Source organism: Myotis myotis, unplaced genomic scaffold, assembly GCF_014108235.1.
Source record: "Myotis myotis isolate mMyoMyo1 unplaced genomic scaffold, mMyoMyo1.p scaffold_m19_p_10, whole genome shotgun sequence".
NCBI lineage: Eukaryota > Metazoa > Chordata > Mammalia > Chiroptera > Vespertilionidae > Myotis > Myotis myotis.
In genome coordinates this window covers 73,542,246-73,561,779 of record NW_023416314.1, presented here as the reverse complement: position 1 = coordinate 73,561,779, position 19,534 = coordinate 73,542,246, and the positions used below count along the sequence as shown (strand labels likewise).

At 48.0% G+C, this 19,534-nt stretch overlaps 1 protein-coding gene across 5 annotated transcripts in view; it reads left to right on the top strand.

Moving 5' to 3' along the window:
• LDLRAD3 (low density lipoprotein receptor class A domain containing 3) overlaps nucleotides 1-19,534 on the top strand; it is a 213,547-nt gene that overhangs the window by 178,909 nt on the left and 15,104 nt on the right. The window lies entirely within an intron of this gene.

Below are 19,534 nucleotides of genomic sequence, written 5' to 3'. Positions count from 1 at the left end.
CAAATACATATCTAATTAAAACATTTTCAACACTTTTTAAACGGTTCTCAACATAATAGGATCTAGTCTTGACCATGGAATCAATTATTCTTAATTTGTTTATGATATATGCATAACTGTGGTTCTACTGAGAATTTAAGATATCTTTTAAAAATATATCTACAAACCTTTTAAGAAATATGAGCTCTATTGTCGGCCCTTATAAAGCCAACTGCTTAAAACATTGGTCTATCATACTCGTTTTTAAACTGGCCTTTTCCCTTTACATGTGTACAGAAATCCCGGATGCATTTTTAAATTTGTAAAAGCTTTTCAGTTACAAGAAGGACTTTAATTTTAGAATACTTGGGGACGGGGCGTCCACACTGGATCGCCACGTGCTCCTTCTTCCCTTCCCCCACATTCTGCTTTTGGTGGAAGTTTCAGCAAATGACTCAGATGGCGTATTTTTCCCAAAGTCATGCTTAATAGGAGATATTTTAAATTTTTTCCTATTTCGCTTTCTAAAGTCATGGCTAGCACCCAAGGTTATCTTAGCCAAAGTTTGGTTGTCATAAGATGTTCTCCGGTAATTTTTAAATAAAACATTAAGTAATCTTATTGCGGGAGAGCTTGTAACTCTGCTCTCTCTTGCCACCTTTGAATCTCTCCACACCAGAGGCGGATTTAACAGCGGGGTTTCATTTCTTATTACAGATTTTGGATTCCAAATACAAATTAAGATAAGAAAACACATTAAGATGACCATGCTACTATTTTTTCAGCCTGATTTTAAGGAGTACCTTTTAATATTCCAATTTCTTTATAATTTGGCCTTTTTGCACAGGTGATTCTATTAACGGCAAATTAAACATTTCAGGATTAGGACACGGAGGTGGAGGGAGCCATGAAGGCCATTTCTCCCATTTTTTTTTCTTTCTGCTCCTCTTAAGGAGCGGAGGGTGCAAGGGGGAGGAGATCCATCCTCCTTGACCTCTTCTAAAGCCTCTAGGAAATGAAATGCCGTGTTCTACAAGGGGAAACAATTTTTGGCAAGTTCTGATTAACTTTTTGGCAAACTTTTAAGATCTAATGTACCTTTTTCAAGAAACCAAGGGTTATGTTCTATAATAACATGCAAAAACTATAAAAGATTACCTTCTAAAATTTTAACACTTTAAACATGCAAGTCAAAAGTCTATAATAAACCATGAGCAAAGGTCAGTGACGAAAGTGAAAAAATTCCTTAAATCTTTCTTTTTAACCCGAAATGCTCGAGCCTTGAGGGACTCCCTGAGCCCTCTGAGAAATCCTTAAAGCTTTCTTTTTAACCCGAAAATCTCGCGCCTTGAGGGACTCCCTGAGCCCCCTGAGAAATGCCTAAATCCTTCTCTTAACCCTTACTCCCCGTGTCCTGAGGGACTCCCTGAGCCCACCTAGAAATACCTCATGAGAGTTCAGTGAGTTGCCCATTATTTTGGCTGGGTAGTTCTCAAGATTTCCTCCTCCACGTAAGCCTCTGGGACGTATAAACCCCGTGCCAGGTCAGCTGGGAATTTCTTAAATCTCTGGTGATCCTTATGTAACCGCTCTCCTTTTACCTTACGGCCTCTGCTCGCGTGTCATAGGTTGGGATGTATAAGCCCCATACCAGGATGGCAACCACTAAGACTTAGCGAGCTCAGAGTTTGCCAGAGAGGGCGACACAGGTCGGGCCAGAGAAGAATTACTTTTCCCAGTGATTCAGAGTTTTCACTGCCGGTGTCGGGTACCCTTCACTCTTCCCCGAACGGCGAGGTGAAGCGCTTATTAGTGGACTGGAGGGAGATCAAGAAAACTAAAAAGGCCAGCCAAAGAGGGTGAGGGCTCTCAAGAGGTATTTTGAAATTCTTGTTTGAAAAGTTTCGTCTGCTTACCTTCACAACGATGTGTCTCACGGGCGGGCGAAACCGTGGCGATCAAGATGCCGAGTCTTCACTCGCGAGTCAATACTGCGCGGCGACTCTATGGGGTGCCTGGCCAGGCGCTTCCAAGCAGACGTTCTCGCAGGGGGTCCCCAAGTCGCCCCACGTTGGGCGCCAGACTGTCCCGACCCGCGGGACAACAGCGGGGGAACCAAGAGACACCCTAGGAGAATGAAACAAACAAGGGACACGAAAGAATGGAGGCAAGACAAGTTCTGATCAAGCCTCAAATTTTATTCTTACCGCGGCAGGATATATACTGTTTTAGGGATGGGGGGTGGGTGGAGAAGCCTATTAGCTTATCAGCAGGGTTGTAGCAGGCTCCGATGTGGCGGTAGTTGCTTCAGGGAATAGGATGGTTATCTTTAGCTGCTGGCCAAATCGCAGGACACACGTAGTTTCTGGTAATTAGGAGTTTCTGGAGGAACCAGAAACTTATAATTCTTAAGATGGCTTTGTCTAAGCCAATATCTCTAATGGCTCCCAACACTTCTGGGTGAGAGCGGACAGTCAGTGAGAAGTGGAGTGTTAATCTAGTTAGACAAAGGAAAAAACTATCCTGACGTCTGCCACCCAGGAGTCACGATTTCAGTGCTTCCTAAAACATGGATGACGTCCCTACCTGTCAGTGTTGTTTATCCCCGGGACCCAGCCTAGTCCCTGAGAATTGAAACAGGTGGGATTACGGCCCAAACTCCACGCCTTCACCAGCTCCAAAGGCAATTCTGTCGCACACCGCAGGTTGAATTTCCTTTAGACCCCACTTCATGCCTGGTCACCTCTTGTCCATATTGTCCATCTTTTTGTCACTCTGCTGCTTTCCGAATGACTCCTCCTCAGCTGTTCTTCAGCTTGTTGACAGGCATCCTTCAGAGACTCCAGGGGTTTGATTCCAGACCAGGGCAATCACGTGAGTCATCATCCTTTTCCTGGTCAAGGGTCTTGCCCTCAGTTTGTATAAGTACAGCATCTGCGAAGCGCAGTAAAGCAAAAAGCACAATGAAATGCGGTATGCCTGTATTCTCTTCTCATCTGTTTCTGATCTGCTGTTGAACGGGCCCATTGAGTTTTTAATTTTAGTTGCAGTATTATTCACTTCTGGACTTTCTGTTTGCTTCTTTTTTTCAAATTTATTTGCTCATTTTGTTTAATAGCTAACTGTTTTCCTGAAGAGGGATGTATTCAACCTTTTATTTCTCTAAACATTGTAAACATGTTTATGATTTGGTCTGATAAGTTTAATATATGAAATCTTTGAATGCCTGCTGTCTGTTGTTTCTACTGGTCTACTCATGATGCTTTTATTCTTCAAGTACTTGTATTTGGGGCTGTATACCACTGATTGTCTTTGAAAAATTATTTGTGGGGATTCATTGAGTGGTATGACAAAGGTGTCTTTCTCCACAGAGATTTAGTTTGGCTTTTGGGAGTATTACAGTTCAGTATCATCCCAAACCAAGTTTATGAAGGTCCATAGATGGTCTTAGTAATGCATACTCAAGGAATACAACAGTCTATGAGAAGGCCACCGGTACTGACAAGTGCTTCCACGTGTTCCTCGTTGCACCTGTTGCACGGATAACCCTTCCTGCAGTCCCCTGAGCAGTGGGGAGGAGGTTTACCTCTGGTTCGCCCTTACCCTGAGAGTTAGCTCTTTGGAGTCCTGGCATAAACTCCTCACTTTGGGCAAGCCCTGGATCTTGACCTCAGTTTTTGGCAAAACTGAAATCCAAGTTGGTCCAGATCAGCATTGCTCTTGGGACAAAAGTTATCTCAATTTTTGAGATGCTTACCCTTTACTTTTTATCACCTCCTCAATGATATTGAAATTTTAAAAAACATTTTACTCCAGCATTGCAAACCCTCCCCCTCCTCCCCCACCGTGGGAAAGTTGGGATGAATAGACATCCCCTCCCGCCCCCATATTACCAGAATGGAAGTCTCTACGCTGGAGTTGAGAACCATGCCTCTGTCCATGGCAGCCCATGTTAACAGAGGGTAGAGCAACAGCTGTACATCTGGCTTATTATTGGGTGGAACACTCTGCTTACCTTTACCCAGATCTTTCACTTTTGTTCTCCCTAACGTGTCTCTGGGTATCTCCAATGAGATGGCTCAAGTCTCAAAGCAGCAGTTCCTTTCATGCAATAAAAAGATCAAGCAGTGCTTGTAGAAGGAGGCCAAGGGCATGGTGTCAAGTTGAGAATCCTTAGATGCCGGGAATTGGGGAGTAGGAACCACAGCGTCCAGGACACCTTAGGCTGATCCTCCCTCCCACAATCACTGTGTGCCGCCAGACAGTGAATGCCCTTCGATTAGGGCAGGGGCGCTGGGTGGCTTGTGTAATGTGCGCTGGAAAGAGCACCCCAGTTTCCCCCACTGAACACTGGGGCTCTGTCCTATCCCGGGCTGTGTCACTCCTTTCATTCTTCCCTCAAGAGGATTAATTGGCCTCTTGAGGTGGGATTGTCACTGGTTCCCAAGGAGGTCTCTCTTGGACACATCATTGCTTGCCCTTCCCTTCACACTGTTTCTGAATGTCGCTCTCAAAAACACACACTCCTCTCCACTTGCACGGCCTGATTTATCAGCCAGGTCCACAGGGAAGAAACAAGATAAAAGCCTCTGGCTGTAAAGTGATAATGCATTATGCTCTGTGGGTTTTGTGTCTAGACAGAGCTAAGAGACGCCTTTGTGGCCCTGGCAGTACCTTGAGGTTGCTGTATATCGCCTCTTTGTAGAAGAAAGATGGACTTGACAATTTTATGTATCGGACAGAGGCCGCGTCTGGCAGAGAAAGCTCCAGCCAGGATGTCAGGAGATGACACTGTCAACCTCAGCCCTGCCAGTCCTTCCCCGGTGGCCTGCAGGGTTCCCATCTTGTCCTTGGGCAGGTGACTCACACCTCTGCCTGAGTTCCCCATCTATAAAAAGGAGATGATGAGAGTCGTTCGGGTCTGGTGTTGTTATAAAGATAAATCATGTGCATTGCTTAGAATATAATGCTTAGCATCCACTCTCATGATTATTATGTCAGCCCAGAGGGACAGGGGCAACGTGCAGGTATTGCCAACCCCTGGGAAACTGTCCCCTCTGCCAATGAGGCAAGGAGCGAAGGGCTCCTATTTTGAAAGGGGTAATTGATGGTGGTAGCCGGCCAATCTGAGAGAGCCGGTTCACTCCCAAGGATCCTTTCCACTCGGTACATCCTTGCCAAAACTGATAGCACGAGGGGCCCAGGGTTATCATGTTCTTTGTCAAGAGACAGGTGAGTTACTGAGCCAAGAGACACTCAACTTAGGAGTTCACAGAATCAGGAAGTCTGGAAAATGCAGAGAGAAGACGAGAGAGATGGATAGGGTATGAGTCTCATTCTGGACCAAGCCCCGGCTATCACTGGCTGTTGGACTTGAGACGGCCCATTCCTGTCCTCCACCATGGCCAAGGGAGCTCATTCCCTGCAGATCCACACCTCTGCATGCAGCCAGGAGGTTGTGTTTAAAAGGAATTCCCTGTATAGGTTACCTGGCTATGTGCATTTGTCAGAAGTCATTGAGTTGAAATTACACCATTTTTTAAAAATGGGTTTTCCTTCCCCTTAAGTTCCTTAAGTTGGTAGTGGAGCTAGCATAGGTGGGCAGGTGGTTGTCATGGCCTGAAGGGGAATGTTTTGAGGTTCCCAACTGGGAGGAGCTACACCTGTTATATGTCTCTGCAGAAGTGCGCGACCTGTCCCGACCCCTGCCAACCCTGACCCCTTCTTAGCATCTTCTCTGCCTCTCTCTGACTTCTTATTACCTTTGCTTTTCCCCAGATTCAATTTTCTTTTTTACTCTTTTCATTGACATTTGTTTTTTTCCTTCTTAGGATCAGAAATGATATATGCATGCTATGAAAAAAATTAAACCGCTCAGAAGTGTTTACGTAAAATGTGAAAGTCTTTCCCCGTCCTCACCTCCAATCCCATTTCCCACAAGTAACCGCCACGCGTGGTTTGGTGGGCATGCAGCCACTTTTGTACTGTATGCAAATGGGCAGATTAAGTAGACATATACATGCGCACATGCAAGGTCTTGCTGTATTACAGCGATGGAATTGTTCTCATGGTCCTGCCTTTGTTTTTATCCCTAATAGACCCTGTGTATCTTTTCATGACACCCTATACAGAGCTTCCACCCCACTCTTTTCCAGTGGCTACCACCACATGTAATACATTGTTTAGATATATTTAACCCCCCTTTCTCCTGTATTTCTAACCTCAGTGAAGATGGCTGTATAAAGCTCAGCTAGGAGAGACCCGTTGTGGGATGGACCCCCAGTAGAATTCTGTCTCATTTCTTCTCAGTCACTGTCCTGCATTCTGGGTGTTTGTTTGGGGTGGGGTCGAGGCGGCTGGAAGATGTTGGGGAGAAACACTCTCCCAAGCCATGTGTCTGTGTGACCAGAGGACGTCCTTTTGAACAAAGGGTGACTTATAAGATCACTAGAGACAAACCTCTCTCCGCTGAAGGCAGGCCAAGATAAGGTGAGATTGAATTTCAGGAGATGAAAGCGAGGCCTTAAGGCACCGCAAAGCCTGTGTTTCTCTCGTGCTTTTTGAAACGCGTTCGCAGTCATTACCCTGCTCGGTCCCTCTAGAACCCTGAGTGCAGAGGTCGGTGAGATCACCCAGGTGAGACCAAGGGAAAAGAAGCAGGGATCGGAGCTGGGATTCATCCCCTTTTCCCTATTCCGGGTCCACTGAGAAGTGCCAGGCCAGGAAGAGAGGTAACCACAGACCAACACCCCGGATCCTGTTAGCACTTGCTACTTGAAAAACCCAGGTACCCTCTGTCGTTGAGGTTTGGGGGAGGACTACCTACCTTCCAGGCTTCTTGTTTAAAAAACAGGCGATACAAAGAGGAGGAAGCAACTTTTAAACCTAAGAGCTAGCTGAAAATACTGCATTCCTTTTTTATATATATTTTTAATGGATTTCAGAGAGGAAGAGAGAGAAACATTAATAGGCTGCCTCCTGCATGCCCCCTCCTGGGGATTGAGCCTGCAACCTGGGCATGTGCCCTGACTGGGAATTGAACCTGAGACCTCTTGGTCCATGGGACAACGCTCAATCTACTGAGCCACCACAGCCGGGCAAGATACTGTATTCTTGAAATAAAAACAGGATGACCTTTTTAAGGAGCAAACAGGAAAGAACTCAGAAATTAAAAATATGGAAAGGCTGAAGCATACATATGAGGCTATGTCCCAGAAAAGTACAAAAACACAAAGATATACAAAACAAGGTCGAAAAGATAAAAATAAATCAAGGATGTGGTTAGATTTACAACCAAATAATAGGAATTCTAGAGATAAGTGAGAAAATGGGGAAATTAAAGGAAATTTCTCCTGAACCAAGGACGGCGTTTTCAGATAGGGAAGGGTCCAAGGAACGCTCAGATCCATGAATGGGAACAAACCATACCAAGCCCATCAGCATGGATGTCAGAACATTGGGCAAAAAGAAGACCCTACAGGCTCCCAGAGAGAGTATTAAAATATATAGGCATAGGTAAAAACAGGCTTCATACAAAAGTCAAGAATCAAAATGGCATCAGACTTCTCACCGGAGCTGGTTGTTCAGTGGTTAGAGCATTGGCCCGCAGACTGAAGGGTCTCAGGTTTGATTTTGGTCAAGGGCACGTACCTCGGCTGCAGGCTCCATCCCCGGTGCCGGTCTGGGCGTGTGTGAGAGGCAGCAATCAATGTGTCTCTCTCACATCAATGTTTCTCTCTCTCTCTCTCTCTCCCTCCTCCCTTCCACTCTCTAAAAGCTAATGAAAAAAAATATCCTTGGGTGAGGATTAACAACAACAACAAAAAATGGCATCAGACTTCTTTATAACTCTGGACATGCGTCAGCTGTCCTGAAGTGAATAATTTCAAATTCTGCTCTACAGAAGTGAGAAAAAACAACAGCATGACGTGACTTTCATACAGCCCTTTCAGGAAATTACTAATGAGGATGCTCTACCCAAAGTAAAGGAGTAAAATCAAGAAAAAAAGAAGACACGGGGTATCCAGCATAAGTGGGTGAGAGGGGACCTCCAGGCACTGATACAATACTTAATGGATTTGAATGAGTTGAGAGGGGATTTACAAAGCTGGGGAAGGCTCTGTTTGGATTAGTGAGAATTACATATAATACTAAACAAATACAGGTATAATACTAAACAAATACAGATAGAATACTAAACAAATGGGGGGGGAAAGCTATGGTAACTCCAGGGAAAACAGAAAGTTTTGCCAGGAAGAAAAGTGTTAAAAACCATAACACGTTCCACAGTGTGTCAGTGAATAACATTTTCATGATCAAGGTAACAAAAACACTGGTTATCTAAAATTACTGTCCAACCAGGGGGCTTGCAAATGGGCCTGAGAGTGGGCCTGCGTGGCGTGGCTGCTGGGATGGTGATAAACCCGAGTTAAGTCCTCGCCGTCCAGATTGGAAAGTCGGTCGCTAATTCCTGAAACTGAAAATCGAGACATAGCACGGTAAGAGTGTTACTGGGAGATAGGGAGGGAAACGTAGAAAAGACACAACCAAAACAGCAGGAAGCGATTGCTCCTGGCGGAGGAGGAGGGTCAGAGAACGCCGTTTCTTTTATCGCACATTCCACAACTGTTTGCCTCTTTAAACTGTGCACGTGTTCCTTTGATAAGAAATAAAAATGAATTTAAAGAATGCAGGGGAGGAACATTTGGCCGGTAAGAGCATTTGCACTTTCAAAGCCAGCTATCAGAGAAAAACCTCTCAAGCATTTCCAGGCGCGGGCCCCTCTGGACCCCCGGGTCTGCAGGTCTTGGATGCACCGTAATGATGGAAGCAGAGACCCAGGGCTGACATCTCAGAAGCCCGTGACCTACGTTTTTCTCTGCAGTGGTTTATTGAAAAATCCAGTTCTGAGCATTTTGGTTTACCACAAACCAGAAGCGGTGGCCGAGGTGGCCTCTGAGTGGGACTGGGTCACACGCCGCCCCACAAGGCCCCTTTGTGGAGTAGCTTGTAATTCTGCCCGGGTTTTCAAAGCAAAACCACATGGCAGATATCTGGGAGCAGCAAAGGGTGTCTTCTCTTTCCTCCCACACGCCCAGGCAGCCTGGACCAGGCACCTTCCTGTACAAACTCCAAAAGCAGATCCCGTTACCCGATGCCCCTCCCGGCAGCCTCTGGGGTGAGCGGCAGACGCTCCTTTCCTGAGATGAGATCCGGCCCCGTGCACCCAGGCACGCAGCCCGTCCAGCCAGGGCCGCCGAGGCCACAGGCACGTGCTCATTGGTGTAGTGGTTCAGAGCTTGCACTTTGGAGCCAACCCACACGGGGTTCAGATCTTGATCTGGGAACAGACCCCTGACTCACAGTGAGGGCCTTCGCTTCCCTGAGCCTCCACTTTGTCTTCTGTAAGCTGGGGATCACAGTGGTACCTACGGCATAGAATGAAATAATGCATAAGACGTGCTTGCAGAAGAGCACCGATCACGTATCGGCTATTAACTCGATGTTGTGACACCTGTGTCATGGTGGGAGGGTTGCTGACTCTGAGCCTCAGTTTCCTCCCTTGCACAGCAGGGTAACGCTGCATCTCCTGAGATGCTTGTGAGCGTTCGGTGAGCCAGTGTGTACACCTTAGCCCGATGCATGGCAACTAGCGAGAGCTTGATTCCCAAAGGTAAAAATTACTTCCCTTCCTTTCCACTTCCTCAGCCGCTGTCCTCATTCAGGCCTACCTTTCTCTTGCCTGGCCACCAAAATCCCTTCTCTGGCCACCCCGAATCTCTCCCACCCCCATCCGGAAGGCATCTTCCATGCACGCCACCATTGTAGCCACCCCTCACCACTGCCCATAGCCACCATCGCAGCCACCCCTCACCACTGCCCATAGCCACCGTCGCAGCCACCCCTCACCACTGCCCATAGCCACCATCACAGCCACCCCTCACCACTGCCCATAGCATCATGTGGAGTCCAGGCAATCCCGGCGGCGGCCATTCGGGTGATTCCCCCAGCCCACTGTTTTGGCCTCTGCAGTCCCACCGTCTTGTGCCTTTAGAACATTAAGTCGCCTTTCACTGCTAAGGCTCAGAACATGGGAAGAACAGCTGGATGGGAAGTGAACATTTTAAAGAAGGAAGAAGGGGCTGATAATTGTGAAAGCCAGAAAGGGAGACTTCCTCATGGCCAATCTCGGTCACTGTTTCCGGGGAGAAATGCATTCTAAGTTCCTCTGGGGCTCCCCACCCTCTGTCACCCAGGACGCTGGACCAGGCCAGGGTGTATGGGTTTGGCAGGAAGGACCCAAGAGCCAGAGAATCACTGCTGTTATTTCCCCAGATGTGGACAAAACTCACGCTCCTAGGTCCATATCTACTTGTGTTTAGGATGGGCGAGTGAAAAGGGGGTTGTCACCCTGGCCACTGCTGGTCAGTCAGACGTCACCTGAATCAAGGATGTACCTATGCCATAATTGGCCCATCCCCACCTCTGGCCAAAGTGTCCATCAAAAAAAAAAAAGTATATGGCACCCAGGACGCTGGCCTGGTGATTAAATCCTGGCAGATTGCTGCTCTCCCACAGCTGCCTGGTGCTGGCTGTTTCTACGCTCTGGCAGGAAGAGGACACATCTGGCTTCGCTGAGTTATTTCAGATTTTTGGCACGAGCCAAAGGACGGTAGCATGGCAGGAAAATGTGTTCTTACCCTCCTCGAAGATACTAGGGCAGTGGTCGGCAAACTGCGGCTCGGCAAACCGCGGCTCGCGAGCCACATGCAGCTCTTTGGCCCCTTCAGTGTGACTCTTCCACAAAATACCGACTTCTGTGCATGGGCCACGAAGTTTCAATCGCACTGTACGTGCGCGCCCCCACATGTTATTTTGTGGAAGAGCCACACTGAAGGGGCCAAAGAGCTGCATGTGGCTCGCGAGCTGCAGTTTGCCGACCACAATACTAGGGAATGGGGCGAAGCATGTTCCTTTTCGTCCTCCCCACTTGATTGTAAAATGACCGGGGGAGGGAGGTGGAGTGTGCTTTGGGGGAGGGAGGTGGAGTGTGCTTCGCATCCCATCTGTCGGACACGGTGTCGGTGTCTGGTAATTCCTGTGGACTTGGAAATGGGGCTGCCACTTAGCCGTATCACATACTTAATGAAGTGAGGCCCGCCTCATCGGTATTCATTGTGGCACTGACATTACACACGCTAATCCCGAAACAATAAGCCCTACAGAGACGCTTTCTTTCTCGGTCCCAAGAGAATGGAGCAGCCCGAAATCCCCCCTGTTTGATCCCCAGCCTGAACCTGGAGGGATGCCAGCGTGCTGGGGTTTACCCTGGGGAACTCGTCCCCCCTGCAAGCTCTCCATCAGGTCTGCCTGCCAGTACCCGCCGTCCTAATCCGTTAAACGTTTCGCGCTAACAATGCACAGGGGGCCCGTTAGCTCCACAGACAGCCGTGTTCTGCTAAGGCCATGCAAATAGAGCCGCTTCTGCCTGCTTTTATTTGGGGAGGCGTCGATAATTCCCCCAGGCTGGCATGGCTTTACCCAAATCCCTCACACAACACACGAGGCCCTTGGCCGGTGTTAACCTCAGCGGGGTACACCGCCCCTCCTCTGGAGCCGGGTTCTCTCACCGTGCACCTGCGAAGGTTTCAAGTGACTGGCTCTCCCTTTGCTTCTCCACTTATGTGGGACCAGACCCTTTAACTTTATCATTTTACGGGAACCGGAGTCTTGAGTCCCGCTGGATTATGTGTGAAGAGAATGGCATTGAGCCCTGTCGGTCCCTGGTCCCTTTAGGGTTCAGGGAAATTAAGACATCGGGGCTCGGTTTCATGAATGAACTGGAAGGAGCTTTTTCTTCAGAGCCGAGCACTTTGGGGGAGGGAGTCAAGCATTTTGTCGGAAAAGAAATTTCTTTCCAAGGAGCTCTGGGTTTTCTCCTAACTGCTGCTTTTGTTCTGCTGGCTCGTTCCCAGAGGAGTGACTTTTTGTTTGTTTGTTTCCCTGAATCCAAATAAAAGAAGATAACATGTTCAGGATTCTAAAAAGGAATGCGTGATAGAGTGATAGCCTTTTCATGAACAAATCTCTGTCAGGCACCCCTGTGTGCTGGGTAAATGCTGGATAAAAGGGCGGCTCAGTTAGTCGTTAGGTGCAGGGACCCAGGAGCCCAGGGGCCTGGATGCACATCCTGCCTTCAGTCCTTAGTAGCTGCATGAGGGTGCGCCGGGCACGCGGCCTTCCTGGGCTGTGGTTTCCCCTCAGGCAAAGGGGGATGCCAACTGGTCCTCACTGGAAAGTCCTTAGACTAGCTCCTGGCGCTCAGGAAGTACTGGCAAGTGCCAGCTGCCACCTTTGCCGCCGCTGCTGCTGGTATTGTTATCATTCCTGTTATTTGATGCTGGGAACAAAACTGTCCACAAACACAAAACCTACCGTGGCCCCTGTGCTTTTGGGGCACAGTTTCCTGGGGAGGCAAATGCTACATGAAAGAGTGTAGTGGCTGTAACGGATAAACGGACACAGTGGAATTAGCATGTGCTGAGATGCAGGAGAGAGAACGGGTCCCAGGCAAACACAGGAATTGTCCGCATAGGACAGTCAGGAAAGGCTTCCCTGAGGAGGGTGGGGGTGATGATTGGTGATCAAAGGAAGGGGAGGCCTTAACTCATGACAAAGTAATTACATGAGAAAATAGCCCCCCAACATCGCCCATCATAGTAACCACCACTAGCATGTCACTGCAGAGCATGAAAGGGACGTGTCCTGGGTGCTGTGCCGTGTTTGGGTCCTGAAAATGGGTCTTGGTAGAGACAGTTGGTGTGGAAGTGGAATGGGGTGATCATGGGAGCCACATGCTCTCCTTCTCTGGAGATGCAGTTCTCGAAGAATAAAATGATAAGCCCACAGCCAGAAGGTAGCCAGGCCATTGGCGGCCTCTCCATCCACCACCAGTCTTTTCTTTGTTGCAATATGGTAGGAAAATAGAGATGTGAGTACAGGGCTGTTTGTGGGACTGGCCTCTTATTATAGCTTGGTGTGTACAACCCTGCATTCAGGTTAGAATAATCACATCACCTTTTTAGCGCCTATCAAAGTTGCAGTAACCAAGTTGGCCATAATGGCTTCTGGTGGGGTTTTTGTTGTGTGGTTGTTGAATTTTGAGTGCGTCTTTTTGTACCTTTTTAAATTAACTTTCAATTAAGCTTTGAAATGACAAAGTATAAAGTTAACCAACTTGCAATTAATTTCAACAGTATTTATGCAAAAATCCGAGGCATGTGAAAGATGGGGCGCATGGAGTAATTAGTTGTGGGGTTTTTTCACGGCCATAATTGCAGTGATGAATATGTATGAGGCTGGTTAGGAAAGGAACTCACAGCAAGCAATTGTATTTAATTAAACTTTTAGCTGGCTTAGCTCTGGGAGCCTGCATTGCGTTTTAGTCTCCCCAAACAGCTCGCCCCCAGAATATAAAGGAGGCAGTCACATGCGCCTTCTTTCTCACTCTTCTTTTAACTTTGCAGACTTCTAGCTTTCCTGGATTCTGATGTCCAGGGATCATCATTAGATGATCGTTGGATCATCGTCGTTCAGGGTGTGGCCTGAATCGTCCTTGAATTACCATTTTTATGCCACGCACAGGCCAACCCTAGTGCAGAGGCCAGCCCTTGTGTCATTGCAGCCCGTGTCAAAAACCCTTCATTGGGCATCCCTTGGGCATCCTTTTCTATCGTGCTGGGTGCAGGAAGTGGCTCCTAACAAGACTGTAATGCTAACAGCCTGGTGTAATCCAGCTCCGGGCTGGACTGTCACTGCAGGCTGCTCAGTGCACTAAGTGCAGGCCATGCGGGGTTCTCTCATCCTCCCAGCCACCGTGGTCTGAGACCAAGGAACATGCCCAGAGTCGCTTGCCGAGGAGGTGGCCGTGAGAGATTTGAGCCCAGCTCTTCCCCATCCTAAGACCTGTGTTCCTTGCCACTCACTCACTCACGTATTTCTCCAGTTGGAAAAAAGAAAGGAATCTTCTTAGTCCCCACTGGAAGCTGCAAGTGGAATTTATTCAACTCCCTTGTCTATGTGAGGTTGCCTTCCTGCTCCGGGTGGATGTTCCAGGGTATCCGAGCCAGTAAAGCAAGGCCCCAGCAAGAAGCCACGAGGGAGAATACAGCGGAGGCGCTGATGATGCTGGTACAGTATCTGCAACAGCTGTTATTAAGCCCTCAGACCATTCACCAACCACTGTGCTGTATGCTTTATAATGGCCATGTCTGATCTTCACAAATGCCCCACGAGATGGCTTCCATTGTCCCCATTCTACAGATGAGAAAAACTGAGGCCCCAGAACTTCAGTAACTTGTGAGACTTGCAAAGCTAGTAGACAGTAGAGCCAGGATTCAAACGCAGATCTGTCGGCCTGAGGAGCCTATGGTCTGTACTGGACATCCATCACCCGTCATCTTCTCAACCCTTTTTTGATGTCCATGGGCAGCCACCCACCAGGTAGGAAAACAGCCTTCAGTCTTGTACCCTGGTGGGAGGAGCCAGAGTCTGAGTTTTTGGAAACCTTGGAAGATTTTCCCCAGCTGCAAATGAGGGGCTAGTTGGATGATTGTGAGGAACTTTCTAGAGTCTCCAGGGCAAAGAACCATTGCAGGATCTTGTTTTCATTTAACCCAGAGCACTTTTTCTGAGGTTCCACTTCCACATACATAACCTTGCAAAGGCCCTCGACCTTACCCTGCCCGTGGAGTCATGCTCTCTTAGCCAGTGACTTCCTTTGATTTTTGAAATGCTCTGAGGTCAGTGGTTACTGTCTAGAATAGTGTGTGATTTCTGAGGCAGGGACAGCTCCCCAGCAGGGCCGGGATGGCCCCCGTGAATGCTGGTTCCAGGGCCCTTTCCCAGTTCTCATTAAGCTCAATGGCTTTATTTCTAAATAAAAATAAGAAATCCTATCACAGACATGCACACCAGACTGCCATTAGCAGAACTGGGAAGAACCTTCCGCCACGTGAAGCAGTTTCCTCCTGCTGCGATTGAAGCGACTTGGGGCTGAATGTATTTGCAGGCAAACTTGCTGAAGTGAGTGAGACAGAAGCGATCTACAACGTGTGCGTCAGAGGGGAATCAGGCTCTGGGCTGCCGTCCTGGTATCTCCGTCATAAGTGCGGCGTTACAGGCATGTCAGGACTCAGCCAAGTCGGGATACCGTGTCGGGCACATCGTAAAGCGATGAGGAAACTGAGGCACAGAGGAAGTAAGCAATTCACCCAAGTTGGAGGACGAGCCAGCCGGTGGCCAAACTGGCCGAGGCCCAGTCCTCCTCCCTCTGCCCCAATGGCACTGAGCTCCTAGGGCAGAGGTGGGCAACCCCTGGCACGCGTGCCAAACATGGCACGCCAGTAACTTTTGCTGGCACGCAAAACCCTCTCTTAAAATCTTCCATTTACAATTTTTTTCTTAATATCGACTTTTTTATTTTTCAGATAAATTCAGTATAGGTGCATCTTAGATAGATAAATAATTTTACATAACAAGTTATCTTAAAGACCATAGACATGGATTGACGAGAAAGGGGAAGAGCAATTTCTATGCCTCTGCCTTAACACTCCCTGCCTTCCTAGATCCGACCAGTGTTTTGGTTTCATCCACATACGCTTGTGAATCTTTGTTCTCAGTGATGAATTTTGTTAAGTCTCCTAATAGGAGTAGCCTGACGGATGAAAGTAGTAGCTCGTGCATATCTCTGAAGGTCACGAAATATAAACCTGATGTAAAATCTGTCATCAGTGAAGCAGAAGCAAAAGTCCCACTGATAATATCAAACGGAGTCATAAAGTTTTCTGTCGGACTGTCAGTGTACATGTATACATTAAAAAACAAATGTATTTTTCATCATCATATACTGTGTTTTTGTCGCTCGAATGAATTATTTCTTCAAGGTTCTTCACATACGTGCACCTTAAGAGATATCAAATAGGCCTAACATGTTCTCAAAAAATTAGGGTTGGCACGCAGAAGAATTTTGAGTCAGAGATGTTGCTGGTTTTGGCACGCACTCGCAAAAAGGTTGCCCACCCCTGTCCTAGGGCCTGGGCTCTTCTCCAGCTATTTTTTTTAGTTTTCTTGTTGTCATTGGAGTCTCCTTGTCAGTGACTTCCGTTTTTCTCTCGTTCTTATATTTGTGCATTTTCCCCAGAGGATTGTTTCACATTCCTGTCTCCTGCCAGCCGGGCTCAGGCCATGATGCCAGCACGTGCCCTGCAGGAGTCTGCGTCGAGCTGGCGGCCACAGGCGCAGGCCGCCTGTCCCCGTGCACCCCCAGCCCTAATGCGCAGCCCCTGCTTCCCTCCAGGTCCAAGCTCCTTCCTCCTCTTTATTAAGAAGTGACCATCTTTCTCTGGAACTCAGGTGTATGTTTTACAAGCTCCTTTGAAGCTCAAGATCGATAATTCATTCCATTTGGATTTGCCGTATTCTCGTTTCTAACAAAACCTGTGCATTTAGGATGAGCTCGGGCAGCAAAACCCTGGTCCCTCTGAGGCCTCTGTGGGTGTGGAGTTGCCCGTCAGCTGGGCTCCTCCACCATTGACTGTCTTCAGAGTGCAAGGCCAAAGGAGCTCGCAGCTCGTCTCCGCATCGAGCGGAACCCAGGGCCCTTTTCCCTCGGTGGCTCTGCTTCTCCTCTCTGCTTCCTGGGGAATGACTTTGAAGAAGTGGGGTGGTCACAGGAGTCACGGGTCTAGCCCTGGAATTGTTTGGACCCAGCGGTACCCACACTGAAAGGCTATTTGCACAGCATCTTCTATCCACAAAGACAACGGATGACAGCAGAGATGCCACAGATGGTAGATAGTATCTCTAGCTGAAGACTCGGGGTTGGATGGTCTTCTAAACCAAAGAGAGCAGGGAGGTTTGCAGCACCTCTGATCCCCTCAAAGTCTTTGTAGACCAATAAGGGTTACGTGCTTGTGTACCTGCCGTCAGACAAGCTGCTGAAGAATAGCTTCCGCTTAGGTCTGTGTTGAGACCACGTGGGAAGTTTGTAATCATGACTGATGATGAGATTTCCTCCTCTGAAGCCAGTTTTTAAAAAAATTAGCCAAGTTTCCCTTTATCTCCCTCATTTCTGTGTTCAATTAGTGCCATCGGACAGAGATACTGTGGCAAGAAGAGCTTCGCAGGGGATGATAGCAGGGCCAGCAAACTCCCAGAAGTGATGAGAATATTAATTGACATGAGTCTTGTCAGTGCTCCTGCCCCATGAGATTTGGGGTCGGTGTTAACACCAGTGTCTCCTTGCTGCTCAGGGTGGAGGCATCACCAGAAGAATCATCTGAGATATAAAAACCACAGAATTGAACTAAAGGCCCTCACTTCTTGGTCGGGAGTTATTTCTTATTTCCTCTAAATTTGCAGATTCTAAAACTGGGGAGGAAGCTCCTGGGTGAGTCCAGAAAATTAAATCCTTGTTAGAAAAGGGACCACTCATTCGTGAAAGTGAGTGGTGGTAAGATCGGTTATAATAGCTACTACCGTGCATGGTAAGTGTGGTAACTCCCAGCAGATCCTAAACCCGTCATTTCAGGCTCGTTGTTGCTTCCTGATTCTGCAGATAGTATGGAATCCCTGATGTATGGCTGAGCTTCATGCTTGGAAGCAAGGGGGCATGGGTATAAACATGACGGAAACGGGCAATCAGTCCTTAAGAAATGTATGGCTTTCTTTACAGGAAACTAGCTGTATCAGTAACTTCAGCCAAGGAGGGAGTAGGAAGGGCCATGACGTGGATCGGGTGAGGCGAGGTGCGGTGGAAGCTGAAGCCAAGAAAAGTTATTTCTAGTTGGAAAGCTGTGGGGAGGAGCCAGGGAGAGTGTGGCTTGGTGGCCACTCGAGTTTTGAAAGCTGGCCAAGATAAGGACAGCAGGTCATGTAGGGAAGGACCTGGCAGGCCAAGACAGCAGCATGCCAGGAAGGAAGACCTTCTGGGAAGATTTACCTGCAGAGCCCTGTGACTAGGAAGACTACTGTCCACCGCAGCTCTTGTAAGACATGAGTTGATTTTGCTCTTTGTACTCTAGTAGCTCTGGCTTGGGGGTCTCTCATGAGGTTGCAGACACGTGGTTGGCTGGGGCTGTGGTCTCATCTGAAGGCTGGGGAGGATGTGCAGGGAGGCTCCCTGGTGTAGATGATGGCGGGGTTCAGTTCCTTGTGGGCTGCTGGAAGGAGGGCCTTAGCCCCTCACTGGCTGGCTGGGGGCTTCCCTCGGTGCCCCCACATGGACTTCTCCACAGGGTAGCTCTCATCATGGCCCTCAGAGCAGGAGAGAGAGAGAGACAGACAGACAGACAGACAGACAGACAGACATCAGCTGTCTCCCAAAAGCACTCCAACTGGGGACCAAACCCGTAACCTGGACATGTGCTCTGACTGGGAATTGAACCGGCAACCTTCTGGTGCGCAGGATGACACTCAACCAACTGAGCCACACTGGCCAGGCCTAGATCCTCTCTTTAATGGTGAATCTACGTCAGGAAAACCCAAGTGGAGGGACCTGCTCCGAAATAACTGATCCAAAGTGTCAAGGTCCGGGAAGACAAGGAAAGACTGAGACTCTGTCACCGATGGGGGGATCCTGGACTGGATACTAGAACAGAAAAAAGACCATCAGTGGGAAAACTGGCAAAATCCTAATAAATTCTACAAGGCAATTAATACAATTGTTTCAAGGTTAATTCTTACTTTTGACAGTCCTGTGGTTAGGGAAGGTGTTAATGCTGGGTGTGGGCTATGTGGGAACTCTTGCACTATTTTTTCAACCCTAAACTTATCTCAAAATAAAAAGTTAAATAATTTTTAAAAAGGAGAGCCTAGCATAAAGTACATAAAGTATCGGTATTTATTAAAATAGGCAAAATGACACTTGGTTTAGAAAAATGTATGTCTTTGTGTGGCTTATTAAGTGAAAAAAAAAAATTTTAATTGCCATGTGTCTTAAAAATCCTGGATATTTGCTAATGTCTGTCTGGACTATTTCCTAAGAACAGAAACTGGTGCCCGTAGTTGCCTCTGGGGAGAGGAATGTGGTGGCTAGAAGGCGGATATGGGAAACAGACCTAGTTCTTCTGCTAATCCTTTCTTACCCTTTGAGTTTGAGCCATGCAGATGTTGCCTATTCAAAAAGTAAGTTTTAAAAAACCTCAGCAGCCAGGGGAGCTTTGAGGCTCCTGGGGTTCCCTGCCCATCCCCAGTAACTCCTGCCCCGGATAGTCACCCAGATCTCCTGGCCCCTGGCTGGCCCTCAGTAGATGTCAGTAAATGGTTAATGCCTAAGCAAGAGTTCTCTGCTGTTGGCCCTTCACAGGATCTTTGTATCACGTCCATCCATGGGAAGGGGGGGGGGGGGGGTCATTCCTCTTTCTCTGAGGCGATCTACAGCACACCTGTAGATCCTTCCTCTTCCTCCGAGATGTTGCTGTAGATCATCCTTCCTCTCATTCCTCTTCCTCCGAGGCCAGCTTTGGCCCTCGGCCGGTGACAGAAGGCTTAGTTC